The sequence below is a fragment of the Vicugna pacos genome, chromosome 11, assembly GCF_048564905.1.
Source record: "Vicugna pacos chromosome 11, VicPac4, whole genome shotgun sequence".
NCBI lineage: Eukaryota > Metazoa > Chordata > Mammalia > Artiodactyla > Camelidae > Vicugna > Vicugna pacos.
Window position 1 is genome coordinate 56,316,035 of NC_132997.1, and position 23,040 is coordinate 56,339,074.

The 23,040-nt window shown below is 40.2% G+C and overlaps 1 long non-coding RNA gene across 1 annotated transcript in view; it reads right to left on the bottom strand.

Annotated features, from left to right (window-relative positions):
• LOC140699330 (uncharacterized) overlaps positions 1-23,040 on the bottom strand; it is a 355,563-nt gene that overhangs the window by 244,670 nt on the left and 87,853 nt on the right. The window lies entirely within an intron of this gene.

A 23,040-nucleotide genomic window follows, 5' to 3' on the forward strand; every position in this document is an offset into this window, starting at 1 on the left:
ATCCTGTACATGTGAGCCACAGAGAGTGGTATGATTGAGCTATCAGTTCCTGGTTCTTTGTGAAGGATATGAGACAACAGTCCCTCTGGTCCAGCCTGGACCCTCTTCTTCAGGTCCCATGCAGGCAGGACATGCCTCCTTCTTAGCTCCTATTATTGGTCAGATATAGTGCTTGGCCTTTATTTGTGTCTCTCCAAACACGATCTTTGAGACCTAAGCCTTGATGGCTGGGCTCTGTTGGAGAGGCTCTACCCCAGCTTCTCTGCACAATGGGCTGCCACTCAGTGGAGGGGTGCTGTCATTTTCCTTCTCTGCCTTTAGAGGTCTGAGCTTCCCTGCAGGCTGCATTCTCCCCACAGTGTCAGCATAGGCTATGGGAAAGAGTCCTGCTTCTTTGGCTGATGGGTCTCTCTCTCTGAAGTAGGAGTCTAGGGCAGTGACACTTTCTTTATTACAGCTCCAGGGCAACAACAGATCAGGAGAGAACACTGTTTTCTCAGCAGACATAGATTCCTGTATAGGTTTTTGAACAGAAGTCCAATTCACTAATTAAGTTCTTCTGTTGTAACAGAGAGTTTTGCCCAAGGCTAGCTAGAAATAAAAGCTTATAACTTAGCATTTTCATTGGAAAGTTCTGTTGCCCTTTCTTCCACTTCCCACAACTAAAACTCAGACAACAGAGAGGAGGACAGCAAAGAGAAAGCAGACAAGTATCTGGAAGGAAGAGACGCTCCCTGTGTCAGCAGAGTGCAGGGGTCTGGCACTAGACTGGGTCAGGCAGAGAGGACAGTACAGTGCTCAGGCCATCCCTACACCTCCACTAGGAGAGTTCCAGCTGGGACCACCCAATCCATTTTCCCTTGCATTCTAGGCCCCATACCCATACAGATGATTCTCACCTAGTAAGTACTTCAGAATTAATTGGTGCAAAGTGCTTAGAACAAGGGTCAGCACATAGAAATACCACATGTAGACCTCTGTTGTTGTTCTGCAAAGAGTTTCATTTATTTGTGTTATGTGTCCCTTTTAAACTGAAGATTTTGTATAAAAATTAGGATTCCTCATTGTAAAAGATAATAATTTCTGTATCTTGGCTATTGTGAATAATGCTGCAGGGAACATGGGAGTGCAAGTATCTCTTTGAGATCCTAATTTCAGCTCCTTTGGATACATACCCCAAAGTGGGACGGCTGGATCACAGTGTTCCTCTTTTTTTTTCCAGAACCTACCATACTGTTCTCTGTAATGTCTGTATCATTTTATATTCCCAACAGTGTGGGTTCCCTTTTCTCCATATCCTCAGCAACAATTCTGGGGTTTTTTTGTTAACAGCCATTTTAACAAATGTGAGATGAGATCTCACTGTGGTTTTGATTTGCATTTTCCTGATGACTAGTGATTTTGAGCACCTTTCCATATACCTGTTGGACATTTCTATGTGTTCTTTGGAGAAATGTCTATTCAATTCCTTTGCCCATTTTTTAGCCTAAATGTTAAATGAACAGATAAAGAAAATGTAGTACATATTTACAACAGAATATTATTCAGCCTTTAAAAGAAATCTTGCCATTTGCAACAACATGGAAGGACCTGAAGGGTATTATACTAAATGAAGTAAGCCAGACATAGAAAGACAAACATTGCATGACCTCATTACACGTGGAATCTAAAATAGTGAAACTTACAGAAGCAGAGAGTAGAACGATGGCTGCCAAAGCAGGGAGAAGGGGGAAAACAGTAGGTGATGGTCCAAGAGTACAAAGTTTGAGTTATGCAAAATAAGTAAGTCAGGCACTCTACAAATCTCCTCAGAGTTTGAGCATCCCCCAAAGTAACCTCTCACAAAATTTGGTGTAAAAGAAGAAAAAGAGACAATGGAGATTACACAGTACCTGGAATTCCTTCAAAGCTGTCAATTCATACAGATAATTTTCATATGGCATTTTAATAATTGTTCGCATGTTATTTCTCCAACTAAGTTTTAAGCTCTGGTAGTAAGGAGACAAGAGTTATTTTATTTGTATACCTCTGGATTCTTGCAAAATTTCAGGCATACATAAGCTCACTAAAGCTTGTCAGAATATTTAAATTAACTAACTTAATAGTTTACCACAAAGTTGTATTAGTCAGTGCTAAATGAAAGAAGCTGGCATCGACATGTTCACAATCAGTTTAACTAAGAGCGTCACTGTGTAACATAGAGTTTCTATAGGGTAACCAGGGAGGAGGGCTGGGGGCTCTGACACTCTTCTCAGAAGTAGAATAATTAAAAGAAAAAATATATTTAAGTGGAGTGAAGAGGGATAATTAGAAGGAGATATTACTTATGTTCACATATCTGAAGCACCTTGTCTGTAGAAGGTCTGTTCTAAACCACTCGTGCTATCCAAGAATGAGACAGCCTTACAAAGCCACAGCTGTACTCACTGGGCTGGAAAGAACAGAGCCAGGAGGACCCACTGCCAGAGGTGTCATGAGTCAGGATGGGCACCCTCTGAGGCTGCATCCAAATGCAAGTGCCTTTGATTTAAGGTGGACAAGCTCAGCAGGCTCTCTACACACTGCCCCTCTTAGAATAAAGACCCCAGGAAATCAAGCCACAGAGAAAGGATGTATCATGGGGAAAGCATGAATCAACCCATTAAACAGTATTAACACAACTACACTCATCAGTGAGAAAATCAGCCTCTTTTCTCAGGCAAAATTCTTTATCCCACCTAAGGACTCAGAACCACTCTGACCACATTCAGAGCACGAGGTTTCACACCTGCCTCGCACACACCCAGCTCACGACTGAGGATAAGGATCCCTCCTCTTGCTTCATCTCAGGAAACATGTCTCCCAGACACTCCTGGGATTCATTCCAAGTCTCCTTGTGGTTTGGTTGGGTGAAAATGTAATTCTTGCAATTTGATATTTTAGGGGTATAGCCAAGTGCCAAACTAGTTATTTTCCCAAAAAGGCCCTTTCTAGTTATTCCCCTGAAAGGAGAGTAAGTTCTGATTTTTTAAGCAGCATGATAACCACCATAATATATAATACATTTACATTTTCAATCATACAGAGCAGATGTGAGCTCTTCCTGACTTTATTCCTGCAGGTCCATAAGCCTAGATGCCAGGCCTATCCTCTCTAGGTGAAGTGTTAATATGTGATAAGTGGCTTAAGCCTAAATTAAAGAAAAAGATACACAAAATACATTGAAACATTTTTAAATGACTAAAATTATAAAGTGTGGTTTCTCAACATACATCAATGATAGTCTCACCTGCAGTGAGGTCAGATGGTGGGAAAGAAGGCCAGAGAGAAGCAGCAAGGGAGAATCACCATCTCTCTGTCCCCTGGATCTCATGTTCTTCTGGTTTCCACACTCTTACAGTAGAAGCACAGAGACTACAGAAGTCAGTATGTGCAAGTCATCAAATGTGAGATCATCCACCTTCTATTCACTGGGCCACAGAAAAATTTCCACAGTTAATTTTGACCAAATATATCACCATTCATACACATCAACTCTTCCTCCGAAGGTAAATAAGTCAAAGAGCAAAGACACATGAGCAGATGATGAATTAGCAAGAACAAGGCTTTATATACAAAATCTGGGATAGAAAGAAAGGGACCATTGAAACAAACAGTAAGGAGAAATGGGCAGTTGTAGGCAGCAGTGGGGCATCCTACCAGTTTCAAGATGAGATGAAAATCTGACCCAGAGCTTGGGTCAGCCAGGCTAACAATGAAAGCCAGAAAGGGCTCAGCTGACACATACAGAGCTCTCTTCAACTCTCAACAATGCAACTTCTTAAGTTCAGAATGCTGACTTTTGACCAGCCTCCTTTGCCCCATACCCTCTGACACACACACACACACACACACACACATATCTTGAGTTGTCAGACCTCCAACTTGCAGTTGGAAGACAGAGAGAGGTTAAGTTTCTCTGACATAACTACAAGGAACTGAGCCTCTTCCTGGCAAAGCAAATCCTATTCATGGAAGCTTTTGCTTCTTAATTGCTGAGATCTGCATCTTGCACTAGGAGAAAATGAAGGGTTGGTGGTCCTACACTACTGTCTCCCACAAGCCCTGGGTGTTAACAAAGGTGCCCCAAGGCAAAGCTCATGCTTGCTGTGACCACATCAGAGTTGCAATTGCTCTGACCAAACGTAGGGGCACAAGTACTTCCAAGCATAGGCGTTTTCTCAGTAGCGCTGCCCCTCAAAAGTTAAAGAGGGTCCCATGGCTGGATGACCAGGTATCCTTACTGCAGACAAAAATAGAAATATCTCTCTAAAAATGAATGGCATTGTCCCTCTGAAACAGAAATGCTTTGACCATGAGCACCCCAGGAGCTCAGAATGATGGTGAGAAGGCCCTCAAGCACAAGTTTGGTGATGTCTGCTCCATTGTACCACATGGGCCCCAGTTTGTCTGACTGTAGGCAGGAACATAAGGGCCTGCAAGCATAGGAATGGCACTGGCTCCTACAACTTCAAAAGACGAACTCTGGTCAGGTGGGCCTCAGGTGCTCTGATTATAGGCATGAAAAGAAATATCTCCAGGCAAAAAAAATGGTGTTGATCCCACCCACTGCGGCACTTGAGTTATGGCCAGAGGGACCCTAGGGGCTCTGACAAAAGGCGGTAAGAGAAGTATCACCCAACGTAAGTATGGTGCTAGTCTCTCTCACTGCAACAGATGTGCCCTGGCATGAAGGATCCCAGCTGACCTGACCACTACGAGGAACAAAAGTATGACCTGGCACTCATTTCTTCTCGGTGGTGCTGACTCCTCCAATAGTCACAGGTGTGCCTTTGCCAAGCCAGCCCCAAGTGCTCTGACAATAGTCAGGAAGGAAAGTGTCTCCCAGGACAGATCTGTTCTCTGTAGAGGTAGAGTGCTGGAGTGCTACAGGCCAGCAGGACCTTGGTGCTCAGGTCTAAGAATCCTCAACTTACGGGGCTAGTGTCTGCTTTGTCTTGAACCAAAGCTGACTGCTCCAGAACGGAGGTGGGGCCTGGGTAGCCAAACTCACCCCAAAGCTGCCACTACCCATAAGGGCTGCAGATCCCATAAAAGCAAATGGTTCTGCAATGGTATTAGCAAATAGTGAACTACTGTCCCCAGCACTGGGCATCCTGGTGGCAGCTCTAAAACCAGTGGTGGCTGTGCCAATGGGAGTACAATGTTGGCAGGATCACCACAGGTTGACTAAATGCTGACAGGGATGCCAAAGGTGAAAAATGGGTATGTGAAGCCCGCAAACCTGGTTGAGTTATGCTGCTACTGGATGGCCGGGTTGCAGCAAAGATTAAATTAGGAGCTTGGTCTGCCTGGTTACCAAGAGGAAAAGAGCTGCCACTGGGTGGCTCCAGGAGCCCCAAATGCAGGCTGAGGAACCATTTCTGGGTCAAAGGGGGTATGAGAATTGCATCTGGGCTGCTGACCAACTCTGCAGGCAAGCTGGTGGAAACTGGGTCTGAGACAATGCTGTCACTGGGTGACATGTTTTCAGGACAAACGAGCTCCATGGAAAATGGAACATGATGTCACTGGAAACAGGAGACCAGCGATGACCAACCTGGGGAGGGGGCGTGATAATCAACAATTTCATCGAGTCAAAGGCAGGTTTGGATGCTGAGCATGGAGAGACCACAAAGTGGAGGCAACTGCAGAGAAAGTGATGGGCTGGCAGGTAAAGGCTGAGGACTAGTCTGTATGAAAAAGGGAGAATGACTCATAGGTATAGGTTAGTCCACTGTGCAGGATGTAAGCTGAAGGAGACAAATGAGGTGCTAGGAGGTGAGAGCTCAAAATAGAAGATGCTGCAGCTATGACTGAAGGATGGGAATGCAAGAGCCTTCATTCTCATCACTAAGTATATCCCCCAAAATGAGCTTGACCCTAAAAAGGAGGAAGAGAATCAGCATGAACAGCAAAAGAAAGAGAATTAGGAACTGTACATCTCATTTCACAATCCATCTCTAGTGTGAGAGAAGGTAGAGAGGCAGACAGGATTGGGGACCAGGCAGGCCAGTCAAGTCAGAGACTGGTAATGTTTCAGTAACCTGGATCTGCAAGGTCAAAGTGGCTGAGGACAGGCTGAGTGGCACTGTAGTCTGACATGGTCTCAGCTTTATCCTCTAAGATCTTATTAAACCATTGGTACTCTACTGTCTTCCCCAAACCGAGGTCTTCAGTAATGACATACAAGGAAGCCAGGGAGGTGAGGGCAGCTCACCTCCACCCTGTAATAGTGATGGTAGAATAGCAGTGGCACTGAAAATTTCCACTTGCAGGGTCTACAACTGGCAGACGTAGAGAATTTGTCCTTGACAGGTCTGAAAGCTTTTCTCCCTGTCCCTTCTTGGACATCAGTGAGGTGGAGAAGTGAACTGATCGATGGCCTTCATCAAGCACTACCTTTGTCAACCTCTTCAGAAGCAGGAGCTGGATGAGGCTAGACAAGAAGCCCTGCTGCACCCGGATCATTCCTTCAAGGAAGTGAGACACCTCCAGCAGGGACACATGAGCTGCTAATGGCATGGCCTTTGGTGAAGGAGCTCATAGAGGACATGGGATTTAATCCATCTTCTGGCGTTTGGATTGGCAGTTTCCCATCAGAAGCCCAGGACTACACCTGAAGGAACTGACATTCAAGTGGCCTCCAGAGACCTAGGTGCTGATGCAATACTCCCACTGTGTGTTCTTCTCTGAACATCCTGCCTTTGGTCACTAGTTGACCAAGTTCTTTCCCTGTGCCTCCCCTCTACTTTCCTATGGGCCTCACTTCAATCTCCTTTAGGCCAGGATCTGAGGGAATCTCTGGATGGCGCTGGCCTCATAAAGGTGACTGATAGCTCAGGAGGCCAATGGTGGAAAATTCATTCACTCCCTGGAGGACGGATATTTACTGTTTCTGGGTAGTCCGTAAGTGGAGAACATCTTGGCAGTGTGAGCAGACAGCACTAGCTTCTTCTGAGTGGCCACACACATGAGAACACAGAGAGAAGAGCCCAGGAACAGAGTACTGAGGCTACAGGATGGGATACCACCTCTCCTGGGTGCTGTACACGTACAACCGAGGGGGAAAAAGTACGAGATCCCAGTGGAATGGCCTGTGCACAGGGAAAAGGGAAGGCGCGAGATGAGGGCCAGAATGATCCTGGAGAGACTGTGGGGAGCACGGAGGCTAAACGAACTCAAGGGTAATGCGCAGGCGGGGACAAAGCTCTCAGGAAGTTGCCTGTGAAGAGTAGTTTGTCTGCCACCTCCTTGAGTGGAGCCTAAGCCCAGACAGGTCACCTGGCTACTGACTCCTAGGGCAAGGCAGGTGGTCCCACAAGCAGCTTCTGACCCTACATTGGAATCCGAGTCAGAGAACAGGCACACAACAAAGAACACCAAAGGGCAAAGGGAGAGCTAAACCACCCACCAACACACTGTCAGCGTTTGGACGTAGATGTTTGGGCCTTGAGTATCCACGGTCTGGAAGACTATCTATTCAAGACTGTGGAGACCCAAAGCCCACCCAGCCGCCCCACCCAGACACCTGCAGGCCCCCTCAGTTCCTGGCCTGGGCAGCCACTTCTAAAACCATAAGCAAAGCAAAAAGACAATCTACAGAATGGGAGAAAATATTTGCAAAAGATGAAACTAACAAGGGCTTAATTTCCAGAATATGTAAGTAGCTCATACAACTTAACAACAACAACAACAAAAAAAATCCAAAAATAGACATTCCACCTAAACAAGCAATTCTCCAATGAAGACATACAAATAGCCAATAGGCACATGAAAAAATGTTCAATAGCACCAATTATTAGAGAAATGCAAATCAAAACTGCAATGAGCTACCACCTCACACCAGTCAGAATGGCCATCATTCAAAAGTCCACAAACAATAAATGCTGGAGAGGCTGTGGAGAAAAGAGAACCCTCCTACTATGTTGGTGGGAATGTAGCTTGGTGCAGCTATCTTGGAAAACAGTATGGAGATTCCTCAAAAGACTAAAAATAGACTTACCAAATGATCCAGCAATCCCACTCCTGGGCATATATCCAGATGGAACCTTAATTCAAAGAGATACATGCACCCCAATGGTCTTAGCAGCACTATTTACAATAGCCAAGACACAGAAACAACCTAAATGTCCATTGACAGATGACTGGATAAAGAAGCTGTGCTATACTTACACCATGGAATACTACTCAGCCATAAAAATAATAATGCCATTTGCAACAACATGGATGGACCTGGAGAATGTCATTCTAAGTGAAGAAAACCAGAAAGAAAAAGGAAAATACCATATGATATCACTTATATGTGCAATCTAAAAGGAAAAAGGCAAACTTATTTATAAAATAGAAACAGACTCATAGACATAGAAAACAAACTTATGGTTACCAGGCGGGAGGAGGGATAAATTGAGAGTTCAAGATTTACAGATACTAACTAATATATATAAAATAGATAAACATCAAGTTTATACTGTATAGCACAGGGAACTATATACAATACCTTGAAGTAACTTAAGGTGAAAAAGAATATGTAAGCGAATATATATGTCCCTATGTGACTGAAGTATTGTGCTGTACACCAGAAATTGACACACTGTAAACTGACTATACTTCAGAAAAAAATATATTAAAAAAATTTAAATAAAATCAGTGCCTGTGCATCCTCAGTCCTTTCCTTCAGGTCACTGGGAGTCAGCACCTGCCTAGAGCCAGAGCACAGGAGTAAGCCATCTCCTGCCTGAGTGCTGGCCATCTGAGTTGGGGAGGAGGCACGCTGTGTCTCATGAGGTGATCAGGGCACCCAGGTGGCCAGGGATGGCTGCTGCCTGGAAAATGCTAAGGTGTGGACAGTATCCTGAACAACACAGGCGTGAGTACCCACAGCGTCTTCTTTTCGAGCCACCCCTAACACAGACAGCAACTTTTTAACCCTACACCTCCAGCCCTTGCTCCTAATTCAGTTTCCTTTTACTGCAAAGATCATGGATTAGCTCGGATAGCTAGACTAAGGTATTAAAGGGTCCAAGGACATGGATTTGGATGGTAGGTAGAAATTAATTGGCTTTGTCTGTTTCATGACCTTAGAGTCACTTCTGACACGAATGAATCCATCAGTAGTTATTGAATACCTTGCGTTCTCACACAGAAATGTTTGATGTGATTTTTACAATGTAATTTTATGTTTTTTAGTTATTAATGAAACCAAAGTGTTCATGGGCCATTGCAAATGCATCTGTAAGTTTAGGGCAAACATCTCAATGCTCATCACACTGGACGGTGGTTTAGCGGGAACATTCGGTATTTAAATGGATCAGGAGGCAGTTGCTCTGGTCCCTATTTCATCACCAATTAAAAAGTAGGGTAGAAATTTCCTGGATCTGGGCTTCCTAATCTGTAAAACAGGGTTAGTAATACATGCCCAATTTCTTTCAGGTTTGGGGTGAAGGTCAAAATGGAAATTTTAAGTGAACACTCTTGATCAGGATTCTAACGATAGACATGGTCTATCCATTTGATCTTCGGTCTGTCATGTCATTTAATTTATATTGGGTGACTTAAACTTGGGGTGATATTCAGTTACACTTATAAATCACTGAATAGGTCAGAAACTAGTTAAGGAGTGGCTTATGAAGCAGGGTGGGAAGATGTATATAAATCAGGAACCTCAGGAACTGGTTTTGGAAGTGGGATTGTAAAGAGACTGAATTTTTGCCTTCTCCAGGGACCTCTCCAGTGCCTCTCTGTGGCGGGGAGCCAGGTGTGCTTCTGCTTGGCCGCCCTGCAAAGGGGAGATCACCAAGCTCCACCAGCAGGGCTTCAAAAGTCATATACAGAAAACACTATGGCTTTTTATATATTTATTTTGTATTTCCTTTTACTCCTTCTTCCTGTATACCTTTTATTTCTTTTCCTTACCTTTTCCATTTGCTAAAAGCTCCAGTAAAACGCTGAATACAAGTGGAGACACTGAATATCCTTTTACTGTTCCCCCATCTTAGAGGAAAAGCACTGAATTATGCTGTTACCTGAAGAGTTTTTGTAGAAGCCCTTCATTACATTAAGGAGACCCACCAATTCCTACTTTGATAGATTTTTTTGGAAAAGGATAGTGTGAGAGTAGGTAGGACTGTAAAAGAAGAGGTTAAGGGGGTGTCTGTATCTTTAAGCTGTGTGGTGGATTTAAGGATATTCATTTTTGTATTACCCTTTCAACTGTACATATACATGATACAGTCTCATTTGTGTGTATATTTTACAATAAAAGCACTTTTAAGTAGTAAGATTTACAATAAAAGCACTTTTAAGTAGTAAGTGTAAGAACATTATATTCTTATTTTGAAATAACAAATATGCAGTATTTCACTTAGACCCTAAGAATTAAATATTAGGCTTTTATAGAAACCCAACCATACATTGTTTTCATGAGAAAAGGAGGTTTTGAATTTTTTAAAAAGCTACAGTAAGTTGATACACACGTGTATGCTTTTTAATTCCTAAGAATGTTAAAGGTAAGATCAAAGCATTAGAGCAAATAGGAAAAACTTGCTGATCAGTTAAAGCAGTCTCCTGAAACTTAAATTCTATCTTACAATCACTTGGAAGAAAAAATTACTAGAAAATGGGGGAAAGAAATCATGAAAATTCTAGTTAATTTGCATAGACTTTTAGGAAAGAAAGACATGCTCTCTCCATAACAGATACCAGGTTTTCTGTCTTCTTTAAAGGTCTCGATTGTTTAGGGCCTCTGAGGTTTAGCACAAAGCCAGAAGATAGCTTTCTCAGAACCCTGTGTCACAGTTCAATGGAGACAGAAAAAGTTCAAAAGTCTATTAAAGTGACCTGATTATGTGAACCTCAAAAACAAAACAGCCAGTTATTTAACCCACAAAATGGGTTTACTTGGGAATAGCAGCCAATTGCAATTTAGGACAGACAAGCAAAGGTGAATCACAGGCAAGTCGAGCGAACAAAGAAGAGCTTGCTTTATTAGGCGTTAGGAACAAACTGGGGAGGGTTGTTTTGAACAAAAGTTCACTGGAGGAAACCAAGAGTCCAAAGTTGTGACGGTTTCTCATTGGCTGCAAACAGTTGTTAGTATGTTGTTGCTGGGGCAGGGGGGAATCGTCCTTTTTCTTAAAAGCAGGAGATAAAATTCCCATGTAGTTAATGTTTTTCCTCTACCAGAAGAAAAGTAACATTACCTTCCTTCTTCTGGCAGGTTATGCAAACTACAAGTGTAGTACCTACGTGAGAGCTCCTGACTCAGGGCTTCCCTATTCCATTTAAAATGAAGTTTCCGTATTTTGCCCACCCTTTTTTCTTTTTTTAATTATGAAATTTATATAGTTTTTTTTAAAATTATAATTGTGCCCAGTAAAATAAAAATCAAAAAATAAAATAAAAAAAGGTGTCCTTTACTTTTACAATTTTAAAATAACTTGGTTGTTAAATGCCCTATGCACTTGTGCAACAAACCCAAGAACTGCTCTTTTCCCTCTGTTTACTATCTGACATTTATTTATTAAATTATGATATGGGACCAGAAGAAAATTCAGACTTAGAAGTAGAAGAAAATATAACCAGTACATTTGCAGACAGACTAGCATTTGATATCAAATAAGATTTTCCTAATCTAGTTATTAATGTCAAACAGAATTCCCTTACCTACATAGGAATAGGCTATAAAAATTTTTCCTCCCATTGTCATGTTTACTGGCTTTTGCACAAAAAAGTAACACAAGCTCATTTAGAAAACAAAGAATAATAAAAAGAAAACAAAAATTACCCATAATCCATTACCAAGGATAACCCCACAACTTTAAAAATCTCTCTTCTTTCCTTTCTCTGTACACATGAATTCCTGTTTTTACAAAATCCAGTAAAATGTGAACAGTGTCATATCCTGGTTTTTTAATTTCACATCACCATGTTTAATATCTTTGAAAACTCTTAGACAACATTCTTTTCATTCACTACAAATGTTTTCCACCATTCCTCTTATTTAATTTTCAAATGGGTTCCTTTTTGTTTTTTGGCCATATCTGATTACTTTCTTAAGGTTTATTTATGAAAGTAAGATTATTTGGTCACAGAATAAAAACATTCTTAAATCCTATTTCTTTCCAGGATGATTATAAAATTTTTCTTCCCCACAATAGTATCTGAGAGTTTGGGTCTATGTATAGTCTTGCTTGTGAAATTTTGTACTCAGAATACGTTTTTAAATATTTTTTACAAATTTCACAGGTGAATATTACATCACTTACTTCTTCAATATTTATTAGAATTTCTTACTAAGTTTCCTGAATGTTTCCACATCCACTCCAGGCTCTCTCATGTTTCTGACTACCTCCGCTTCTGAATCCATACAACCTTTTGCTTCCCCACACTATAAATTCCAGACAAAGAACTCTACAGTTCCAAAGACTTCATCTCCTCATAAACAGACCCCATATACAAACACCCAGGCAGCAGGAAGGTCCCTAGATACGTAAGTATGGGGGTGTTGATGATACAGAATAAATTAGCTCCCCTCTCCTGTACTGGGAAGTGGAGAACAATGCCAATTGGAATGGGGGTTCAACTCAGCAGTGTGCTGGAGCTTGTCTGTAATAGGTCACAAAAACCAATCGTGCACTTCTTTTCTCAATTCCATGTTCAGTGATATCAGATTGGTTGCTCAAAATTGGCCTTGATGAGAGGATACGCACTACAGAAATCAGCAAAAGCTACAAATTAAGCCTCCCCACCTGCCCCCAACCCCCGAAGAGCCAGCTGTTAGACATTTAACAGTACTCTTCCACTTCCTTTTCCAGCTATGCCATATACAGGATTACACTAACCTTTCTGTTGATAACAACAACAAAAGCTGTGTAAATTATTTTTTAAACCATCTGTTTGAAGGAGTCAAATGCTACTTAGGCAAACAAGACTTGAGGGTCTAAGATCCTAGCAAGAAAGGTCAAGTGTTAAGAAGTAGGTCTGATGTTAGGCACCACTTTTTCCCTTCAAACATTTGCTGATTCATGAGCAGTTTATGAGAAGCTAAGTAGAAAGCCACGGCTAACAGAAGAGTTCGTTTAGCAGAGCTTTCAGCAGCCTCAGTGAAGAAAAAAATTAGCAATTTTTCAGACCTACCAAAGAGGAGGATCCTTTGGTAAAAGCTCAAGCTTTCATGTTGGATTTCTGAAGGGTATTTCTCAGGCTACTTTAACAAGTTACCATAGACTGTGTGATTTAAACAACAAGCATATATTTCTTTCAGTTCTGGAGGTTGGAAGTCCAAGATGAGAGTGCCAGCAAGGACAGGTTCTTGGTGAGGACCCTCTTCCTGGTCACAGACGACCATCTTCTTCCTGTGTCCTCACATGATGCAAGAGAGTGAGCTAGCACTCTGGCCTCTTCTTATGAAGGCATGGATTTCATTCGTTAGGGCTCCACTCCCATGACCGAATTGCCTCCCAAAAGCCCCACCTCCAAATACTACCACCACTTTGGGCTTAGAGTCTCAATATAGGAGTTTTGGAGGGACACAAATATACAGTTCACTGCATAAGGGTACCAGGAGACACCTAGCCCTCAAAAAGAATGAAGCACAGCTCTGATTTAGATCAATTCCAGGCTAGAATAAGTTAAGCCTACACATCCTAACTGCCTGCTAGTAGCAAACGTTAAATCCTTTCTGGAGGATTTATAGTATCACCAATAAACATCAAATACCTAGGAATAAATCTACTAAAGATGTGCAAAACTCCAAGATAATTGTAGATCTAAATGTGAAAGGTTACACAATAAAGCTTCCAGTATGTATCACTGACAACCTTCATGATACTGGAAGTATTCCAAAACATATACAAATGTTCATAGCAGTATTATTTCTAGTATCAAAAAACTGGGAGTCACTCAAATGTCCATAAACAATAGAATAAGGTATGGCATATTCATTCAATGGAACGCTATACTGCAGCATAAATGCATGAACTACTGCTGAACACAACAGCCTGGATGGATTTCACAGACACCGTGTTGAATGAAATAATTCAGACACAAATGAGTACACACTGTGTGATTCCACTTGTATAAAATTTAAAAATAGACAACATTTAACCAAAATAATAGCCAAAACTTGTCTATGGTGTTAAAAGTTTAGAGGGAGAGTGACTAGGAATGTGAGGTGGCTTTCCAGGGTGCTAGCAATGTTTTATTTCTTAATCTGGGTGACGGTTAGTCACATAGGTTTGATCCTATGAAAACAGAATTCTATTTATCATCTTTACACTTTTCTGTATGAATGTTAAAGTTAAACTGTATTAATGGATAATGAGAGAGAGGTGAAACATACCCCCTTGAATCAGATAGGACTCGATGCTGCAAATGAGTTAGAAAAATCTAACTCAAACTGGCTTAAAAACTAAAAGTCCAAAGGAGATCTATTAGTGGCCAACAAGCATATGAAAAGTGCTCAACATCATTAGTCATTAGGGAAATGCAAATCAAACCACAATACCACTTCACATCCACTAGGATGACTAGTCTCAAAAACTCAGACCATAACAAGGGTTGACTAGGATATGGAAAAACTGGAAGACTCTCATACATTGACAGTGAGACTGTAAAATGATGCAGCTACTTTGGAAAAGAGCTTGGCAGTTCCTCAAAATGTTAACCTAGGGTTACTATATGACCCAGTAATTCCATTCCTAGGTACATACCCAAGAGAAATGAAAACATATATCTAGACAAAAACTTGTATGCTAACGTTCAAGCATCATTATTCATTAATAGCCAAAAGCAGAAAAAAGCCAAATGTCCATCAACATTTGGGTTAAGTGTATATCCAAACAATGGAACATTATTGGACAATAAAAAGGAGCAAAGGCACAATACCCATTACAACATGCATGAACACTGAAAATATTACACTCTATAAAAGAAGCCAGTCACAAAAGACAGCATATTCATATTTATATGGAATATTTAGAACAAATCTATAAAGACAAAGTACATTAGGGGTTGTGGTGGCCTAGGGTTGGGAGGCAGTTGGGTGGGGAAATCAGAAGGGAAATTGAGGGAGAATGGAGAGTAACTGCTAATCTAAATGGAGTTTCTTTCTGAAATGATGAAAAGGTCCTGAAATTGATGGAGGTGAAGGTCATGCAATTCTGTGAGCATACTGCAAACCACTGAATTGTACACCATTTTAGAACTATTTAACTATTTAAATTACTTTTTAAACATTTAAGGGTGAATTTTATGGTATAATTAAATCAATAAAGCTGCTTTAAAACAACTGAGAATTTAGTGACTTATATAATTGAAATATCTAGAGATAAGTTGCTTCAGTGAGGATTGATCGAGCAATCAAAAAAAAAAAACCTTAGAGTCAGAGTTGCTGTGGACTGAAGAATACTAGAAACATTTATTTACAACTAGATTTCTGTCATTTGATTTGAAACTGAAATATTCATGTTTGTAAATATAGCACCTAACACACAATTGGGTCCCTAATAGGTTCTCAGTTTTCAATGAGTGAACAAACAAGAGCCACCAACAAATTAATAAATACATGAGTGAATAATTGGCTATACTGGTAAAGAGTCCAGACTCTTTGGGTTCTTTTTTCTTTTATCTCCTGCTGCCCTCTCCTTGGTCAGTCTCCATTAGTCAGGTAAAACATTCAAAAGGTAAAAAGAACTGGGAAAGAGAAGAGTTTCAAGTAGCTGATGTTGGTCCTGAAAAGAGCCCTGATGACAAAAATCACAGTTGAAGTTTATATCATTGGCTACAAAAAGGTTTGGAGATTTTTAGTTGATTTCAAACGGCAGGTTAACAGAGGAGATAAACCGGCATTCTGTCAAGGCAAAAATTGACTCTCTTTACCATACCACTTTCAAAACCAGTTCCCAAGGTTCCTGATTTATACATCTTTCCACCCTGCTTCATAAGCCACTCCTTAACTAGTTTCTGACCTATTCAGTAATTTTAAGTATAACTGAATATCACCCCAAGTCTAAGTCACCCAATATAAATTAAATGACATGACAGACCGAAGATCAAAAGGATAGACCATGTCTATCGTTAGAATCCTGATCAAGAGTGTTCACTTAAAATTTCCATTTTGACCTTCACCCCAAACCTGAAAGAAATTGGGCACGTATTACTAACCCTGTTTTATAGATTAGGAAACCCAGGTCCAGGAAATTTCTACCCTACTTTTTAATTGGTGATGAAATAGGGACCAGAGCAACTGCCTCCTGATCCCTTTAAATACCGAGTGTTCCCACTAAACCACCGTCCAGTGTGATGAGCATTGAGATGTTTGCCCTAAACTTACAGATGCATTTGCAATGGCCCATGAACACTTTGGTTTCATTAATAACTAAAAAACATAAAATTACATTGTAAAAATCACATCAAACATTTCTGTGTGAGAACGCAAGGTATTCAATAACTACTGATGGATTCATTCGTGTCAGAAGTGACTCTAAGGTCATGAAACAGACAAAGCCAAATAATTTCTACCTACCATCCAGATCCATGTCCTTGGACCCTTTAATATCTTAGTCTAGCCATCCGAGCTAATCCATGGTCCTTGTAGTAAAAAGAAACTGAAACATTCATAAATCTACAGGTATACTTTGAGAAAACATCAAATATTGTATATTGTAGATTGGGGTTTTTTCCTTCAAGTACTAAGTAAACTTTGTGCTTAAAAAAAAATCACTATGTTACTGATAATGGAAAATAGATTTACTTAGCTGGGTAGCTTTAATTAGTTTGCTGGTACTCCAAAGACTTTTGGGCGAATGGGATTTTCTTCTAATACCTATAATGCATACAAGCATTAAATCAAACCTGACTCCAGCAAAATCTAATTCTAAAAGCCCTAGAGTAAAATCAAGATAAAATAATTTACACCAAAACCACTACATCAAAATAGAAAGAAGTCTGTGAGTAGTCCAATAGCTATCAACACTGATTTTCCAAAGAAAGAAAACCGGACTTAAAGATTCTGCTAACAAGTCCCATATTCATTACATTTCTGTTGCTTTTAGCTTTTCCAAAAAGGCTATCATTTCTAAAGCATGTCAATAAGCATATAATATAATAAAGACTAGTGAGAAACATACAAAAATAAAAAGAGACAAAAATCCTTGATGGAGGAATTAGAGATTTTTTTCTTTTTACATTTGCATTTAATGCTGCTGTAAGATTGGTATTTAACAAATATATAGCAAGAACAACTACCAGGCTTAGGAGGGGCTGTGGCTCAGCTTTGCAGTAGTACTGGATAGAGAGTGAGGGCCAGTGCCTTGCAGTGTCAGCTCTGTGTTCACCTGTTCTTTGATCCAGGAGGGTTCCCTCCATTTCACTGGGTCTGAACACCTCTAGTAATAAAATGATGATAAATAAAGTGACCTATCCTACTTCATGTATCAGAATAACATAAAAAGGGTTAAAACAAACATGCAGTTATCAAATTAAATCAAAGGAGGTTTAGCAAGTTGGACCCTGCTTTTGAAAACTTGAATAGGCAAAAATGAGAGAGGTAGAGGAGCTGAACAAATTCCAAAAGGCAAGCTGGTCCAGCTTCCATGATACCAATAGCAGGCAACACCTAGAGGCACAAATATGGGTGCTCCCTCATCCCCTCCCCACAAAACATGCAAATACTGATACTTGTCAAATGCCAAATGGTGTTTATAACAGACAAACGAAAGTTATATAAAAGTCAAAATCAAGACTTTAGAGACTGGAGTCAGAGGATTTCGGTTCTAATCTGCTGCCAACCCTAACTCTTAGCTATGCAGAACTGACAAGTCTCTCAGTTTCCTGATCTGAAAATTAAAGGTAATTGTTAGTGTTACTCGAGTCCCCTCCTTCAATAGTCTGCATGTCCCTTAAGGTTCAGAGTGGCCTGGAGAAGACAGAGGTTGTTCTGGTTCATAGAATGTTAGGAAACTTTACTGACATCCACATATCTGGCTGGATACCATAGAAGTGTGCTAAATTCTGCTCCAAACATCACACAGAGAGGGAAATTGTTGCAAAGATTTCATGTGTCCTAATTTCATATTATCTCCTCAAGTCTTCACCCTTATCTCCCTGTCCTGTAATCATAACCAAGCCACATTCCACAGTGAAGAGAACAAAAGAACATGGGGTATTGAGCTTTCCCAGGCCTCATTTTCTTCACAAGCTCTACTCCCAAACAACAGTCATAAAGTTATTGTATCTAACCGTTCCCTATGTTCTGTAGCCTCAAAATATTTTAAATTCTTAGGGGGAGGGTGTGCTCAGTGGTAGAGCACATGCCTAGCATGCACAAGGTCCTGGGTTCAATCCCCAGTGCCTCCATTAAATAAATAAATCTAATTATCTTCCCCTCCCCCCCAAAAAATTAATTAAAAATATTTTAAATCCTTGTGTATTCTCCAAGGGTGTAGCATCAAGCATTCTAAATTGCAGATCTAGCAATATTGGGTTCCTTTTTAAAGAACAATCATAATACAGAATGTAGGAGATATTCTAAAGTACTTAAGAGCCTCGGTCAAAGGCCTTTCAAGGCTGATGTTCATGTTGAGCTTTGGTTAGAAAGAAAGTAAAGGAGAGAAAAGATTTTAAAACCATCTATTATCCATTATGAACATAATATCTTATGAGACCTTCTTATTAACAATAACATAAACCCTACATGTTTCATAAGACTGTATCAAATTAGATAAAGCCCCCCTCAACACTTTCACTTTTTAAAATTATTAATTTATATTAATTAGAGAACATAAAAAGCAGAACAGAAGGGTAAAGGGTAAAGTAATACTTCCATAATTTCTATCCAGGTACAAATATACACAAATCCTACTTTCTGGCTCTAGTAGAAAATAAAGTTCTAGCAGATGAGTTGCAAATACATATAGTGAGCTCTTCAACCACAGAAGAGAATGTATTAATTATATTCAAAGAGAATGATGTCTGATCAAGTTGTCAGTGTAAATACAACTGCAGATAAAATATTTAAGCCATCTAAGAGAAAAAACAGTATTCAAGCCTACTCAGAAGCTCATATAAAGTACAAAAATTATTTTTACAAAAATGTTTTATTAAGTCTTTAGTGTAGATCATTAATGTAGCCAAACCAAATTCACTCACAATCTTATGAAACAGGCTGGGAAGGGTGAGAGCTTTCTGAAATGCAGTTCTATTCCTCAGGTGATATCCTATTTCTTGTCGATCCACATGGGGATTATATAACTGTTCACTTTGTGATACTTCATCAAGCTGTACATTTAAGACCTGTGTGTATCCCTGTAGACATACTTCAATTATTAAACATTTATTTAAAAACTGACTCAGGTTTTAAGAACTAGAGAACTGTAGTAATCAAAGTCAGTCAGACTATAACACAGACTGACGTGAATTTTCTGAAAATCTTGCAATCTTAAGGCATCATTCAAATATTAGGACAGTATCCTTCTCCTTCAGTTGACCACTTCTTTTAAAAGTTTACTCTACCCACTCATTCAAGGCTTCCCAGAGTTGTTTGCCTTTAATAAAGCTAAGAAATCTGGCAACACTGCAAGTCTGAAGGTCCTTTTCCTCAAATGCTCCTCCAGACTTTGAGCAATAAAGACAATGAATAGAGGAAATAAGGCAGTGAAACACCATTTGATCTCAGCATGGGAAGAGACCCCAGAAGCCATTAGTCTAACCTTATTCCACACACAGGAGGCATCCTGAAGCATTGCAGCAAGCAGGTAGTCATTTAGCCTCTGCTTAAAGCATCTTTAAGGTCAGGAAGTTAATGCAGTGTATTACCTGGATGAAGAGCTTTCCATGTCTGCAAGTCAGTCTGTGAAAAGCTCCCAGTCTGCCTCTCTTTAACTCATACCCTTTAGATACAAAAGAACAAGCCCTCTCCAAATAAGTTATTCAAATAAAAGAAGCAGAATATTGTGTCCCCTGATAGTATCTCTTCTTTACACTAAACATCTTCAGTTCTTCCAGTCCTCACACTAAATTAGACATTGTCATATTGAGCAAAGACAGTTTCTTCTTGTTCCTTAAAGGACTTTGGAATCAATTTGATTCAGTTTGTCAGAGATTCAGATAAAGATAAAACCTAGCTACCGGAGATGATCACAGCCAAAAGCAATTTTGTGCATAGGAAGAGCAGGCTGTTGCCAGTTCTACATGAGTTGCGAGGCAGAGAAATTTTCTGTGAATAAAACATTTTCCCCACTTACCTGCCTTGAAAACTGAAGTTTTCATATAAATCACAACTTTGTGTTAAGGCATCAAAGATTACTATGAAAAAAAGAAAAATAAATGTTATAGCATAACCAAACAAACACCAGCAAAGAAACCAGCTCTTGAGATAAGACAAAAGGCTAAGGAAACAGATCATGAGGTGGGTACATTAGAGGAGAGTAAGAAGGGCAGAAAGTACCTGGAGAATGAGACAGGCTAAGAGGACAAAGGCATTAGGATGCCAGAGTGTTGGAGTGCCTAGGAACTTGGACTAATGAAGGTACACACCTAAAAAGAAAATGAAATTGAAAATGGGGGAAGAAATGGACAATTTGTCAAGAGCAGCTCTTCTCACAGGCATAGACAAATGATCTTCCTCCCACTAGAAACTCTGTGAGCTAGTGCGTGACTCAGATGCAGGAGCAGGGAGCCTTGTATGTATGTCTGTGTGTCTGTCTGTCTGTCTCTGTCTCATACTCTCCCTCCTTTCCTTTTTGTCCCTCTGCACTTGACCCACCAGGAACTGTCCCTGCCAGTGAAAGGAGCCATGCCCCAGCTTCCATGCCAGTGACTAGGTAAGTGGGTAAATCATACCAGCCGTAATCTACATCAGCTACCCTGAATTAAATGAGAGCTGAGTGGGGGACTAGGAAGCCCCAACTTGGGCTTCTGGCCTAAGGTGTGTCTTTCAACATAGCTCAGCCAGGATCATCGGCAGGAAAGGGGCAATTAATAAAACTGCATCCTGATCCCATTTGACTAGATTGTTCTTAATTGGCAATAAGTCAAATACATAGCAAAGATGGGTAACTGGCATCCTTAACTTCCAACTACAATACATTGATATGAGATTACTTCTTTTATAAGCTCTTCCCTCCATAAACATTTAAGCAAAAGCCTTCTGGGACTTCTTTGAAATCAAAGAAAAGACTTTATAAGGCAGAGATTTTAGCTTCTGTGGATTTGGTTTCATAAAAATATACACACAGATAGAGAATGTGTGAAATACATGCATTGAGATAGGGATAGGAGTCTTGCAGTGAGCTCCTGTCTTGCAGACCACTGGGGCCGGGCATCTGAGCTCCACCACTGATGAGGGTTATGTGTGCTTCAGAGCACTGAATAGTGTGTTTTAAGAAACTATCTATGCTAATTGGTCTACCTGAAATACAGAGAAATGTAAAATCTGATTCTGTTCATCCTACAAATCCTTTGGTATGTCGCACCCATACCTGGGGCCATAGGCAACAAAATAAGAGCAACTGTTGATTTAATGGTTGATTTGGATTTTTTTTTTTAACTCAACCAAGGCTTTCTTGGGCCAGCTCTATTCTTAAACAGATAATTACCCTTCAAGATAGGAGACAATCACCATATCCCTAGGTAATGGGTTTTGAACTTTGCAAGATTTATGGTTGCTTCTTCCTATTTAAAGATACTTGGTTCAGAAGACTGTAAAATTAAGCAGGAATAATAATTATCCATCTTTTACTTCACTGGAAGCCTTTCAAAGCTAAAGTAATCAGAAAGGTTTCTTTTTCTTTTCTTTTTTCTAAGAAAGCAAGAAAACTGGGGCACAACAATCACAGAAATTCAAACTTTCTATGTAAGACACTCAAAATCATTTTATCACAACCCAGAGGACAATAGCCAGAATACATTATAGTAAGTACTTGTATTATGCATTTTTATATTTTTTTAATTTTATCTTTACAATAACCTTGTAAGTACATTTTCTAATGAAAAAAATGGGGCTCAGAGACGTTGCATCACTCACTTTTGGACACACAGATTGTAAGTGAAAGAGGCTGAGATTCAGACTCAGATCTGTCTTATTCCAGAGCTTGCATTCCTAACTCCCATGCATCTTATTCCTTTCCTCCATATCCTAAAAGACCTCCCCAGTTACTTTCTATCATACCACCCTTCCTTCATGGGATTTCTATGTGGATATATATATTACTTGTAGTCTGACTAGAATAAAGTCTCCATGAAGGAAGGTTCACTGTTCCTCTCAGGTCATAGCACATAACAGTCACTCAATCAAATGTTTGTAGATTTAATAAATATTCTTACTCAAAAAATTAGTCAAGGTAGGAAAGAGATCAGAACCTACTAGTTCCAAGATCAATGCTTATTTCACAGGCAGAGTTCTCCATTCACCTGAGAGTGAAGAGTCTTTCTATACACTTTTTAAAGCCAGTGGTACAAGCATCCAACTCTTTACATGCCTTAACAATGCTCCAACTCTGGCTAAACATCCTCTGTGTATACAAAACTGTTCCAGGAAGAGCGAGTAAACAAAGACGTATAAACTCTGCTCCCCAATCCCAAGGAGTTCACAGTCAAGCTAGAAAGACAGGAAATATGATTTTAAAATGTAACACACACCGCAAAGCAGTCTATTCTAAGTACCCAGTGAGCAGCTGTTTGTGACAAAGTTTATCTTTCTGCAGCAATTTTGGTTTCAGGGAAACCTAAAGTGTTACTAAGGTGAGGAGAAAGGACAACTTCAATTTGTCAGCTCGGATATCTTCAGCACCTGTTGTTAATCACACGCCTGCACTTGGGTGTCATTTAGTGGCTCCTCTGATTGACCATTTCGATTGCTGTCTCTGTAGATCACTGTCCCAGCTGAATATCCCAGGACCACATTCATCAAATTATAATTTGGGTGGAACGTGGCTGTTTCTCCAAAGCTAGAGGGATGGCATCAGCAAGAAAAAATGGCAGTATTTTTAAAGGAAAGTTGACTGTCTCTGAGGATAATGGATA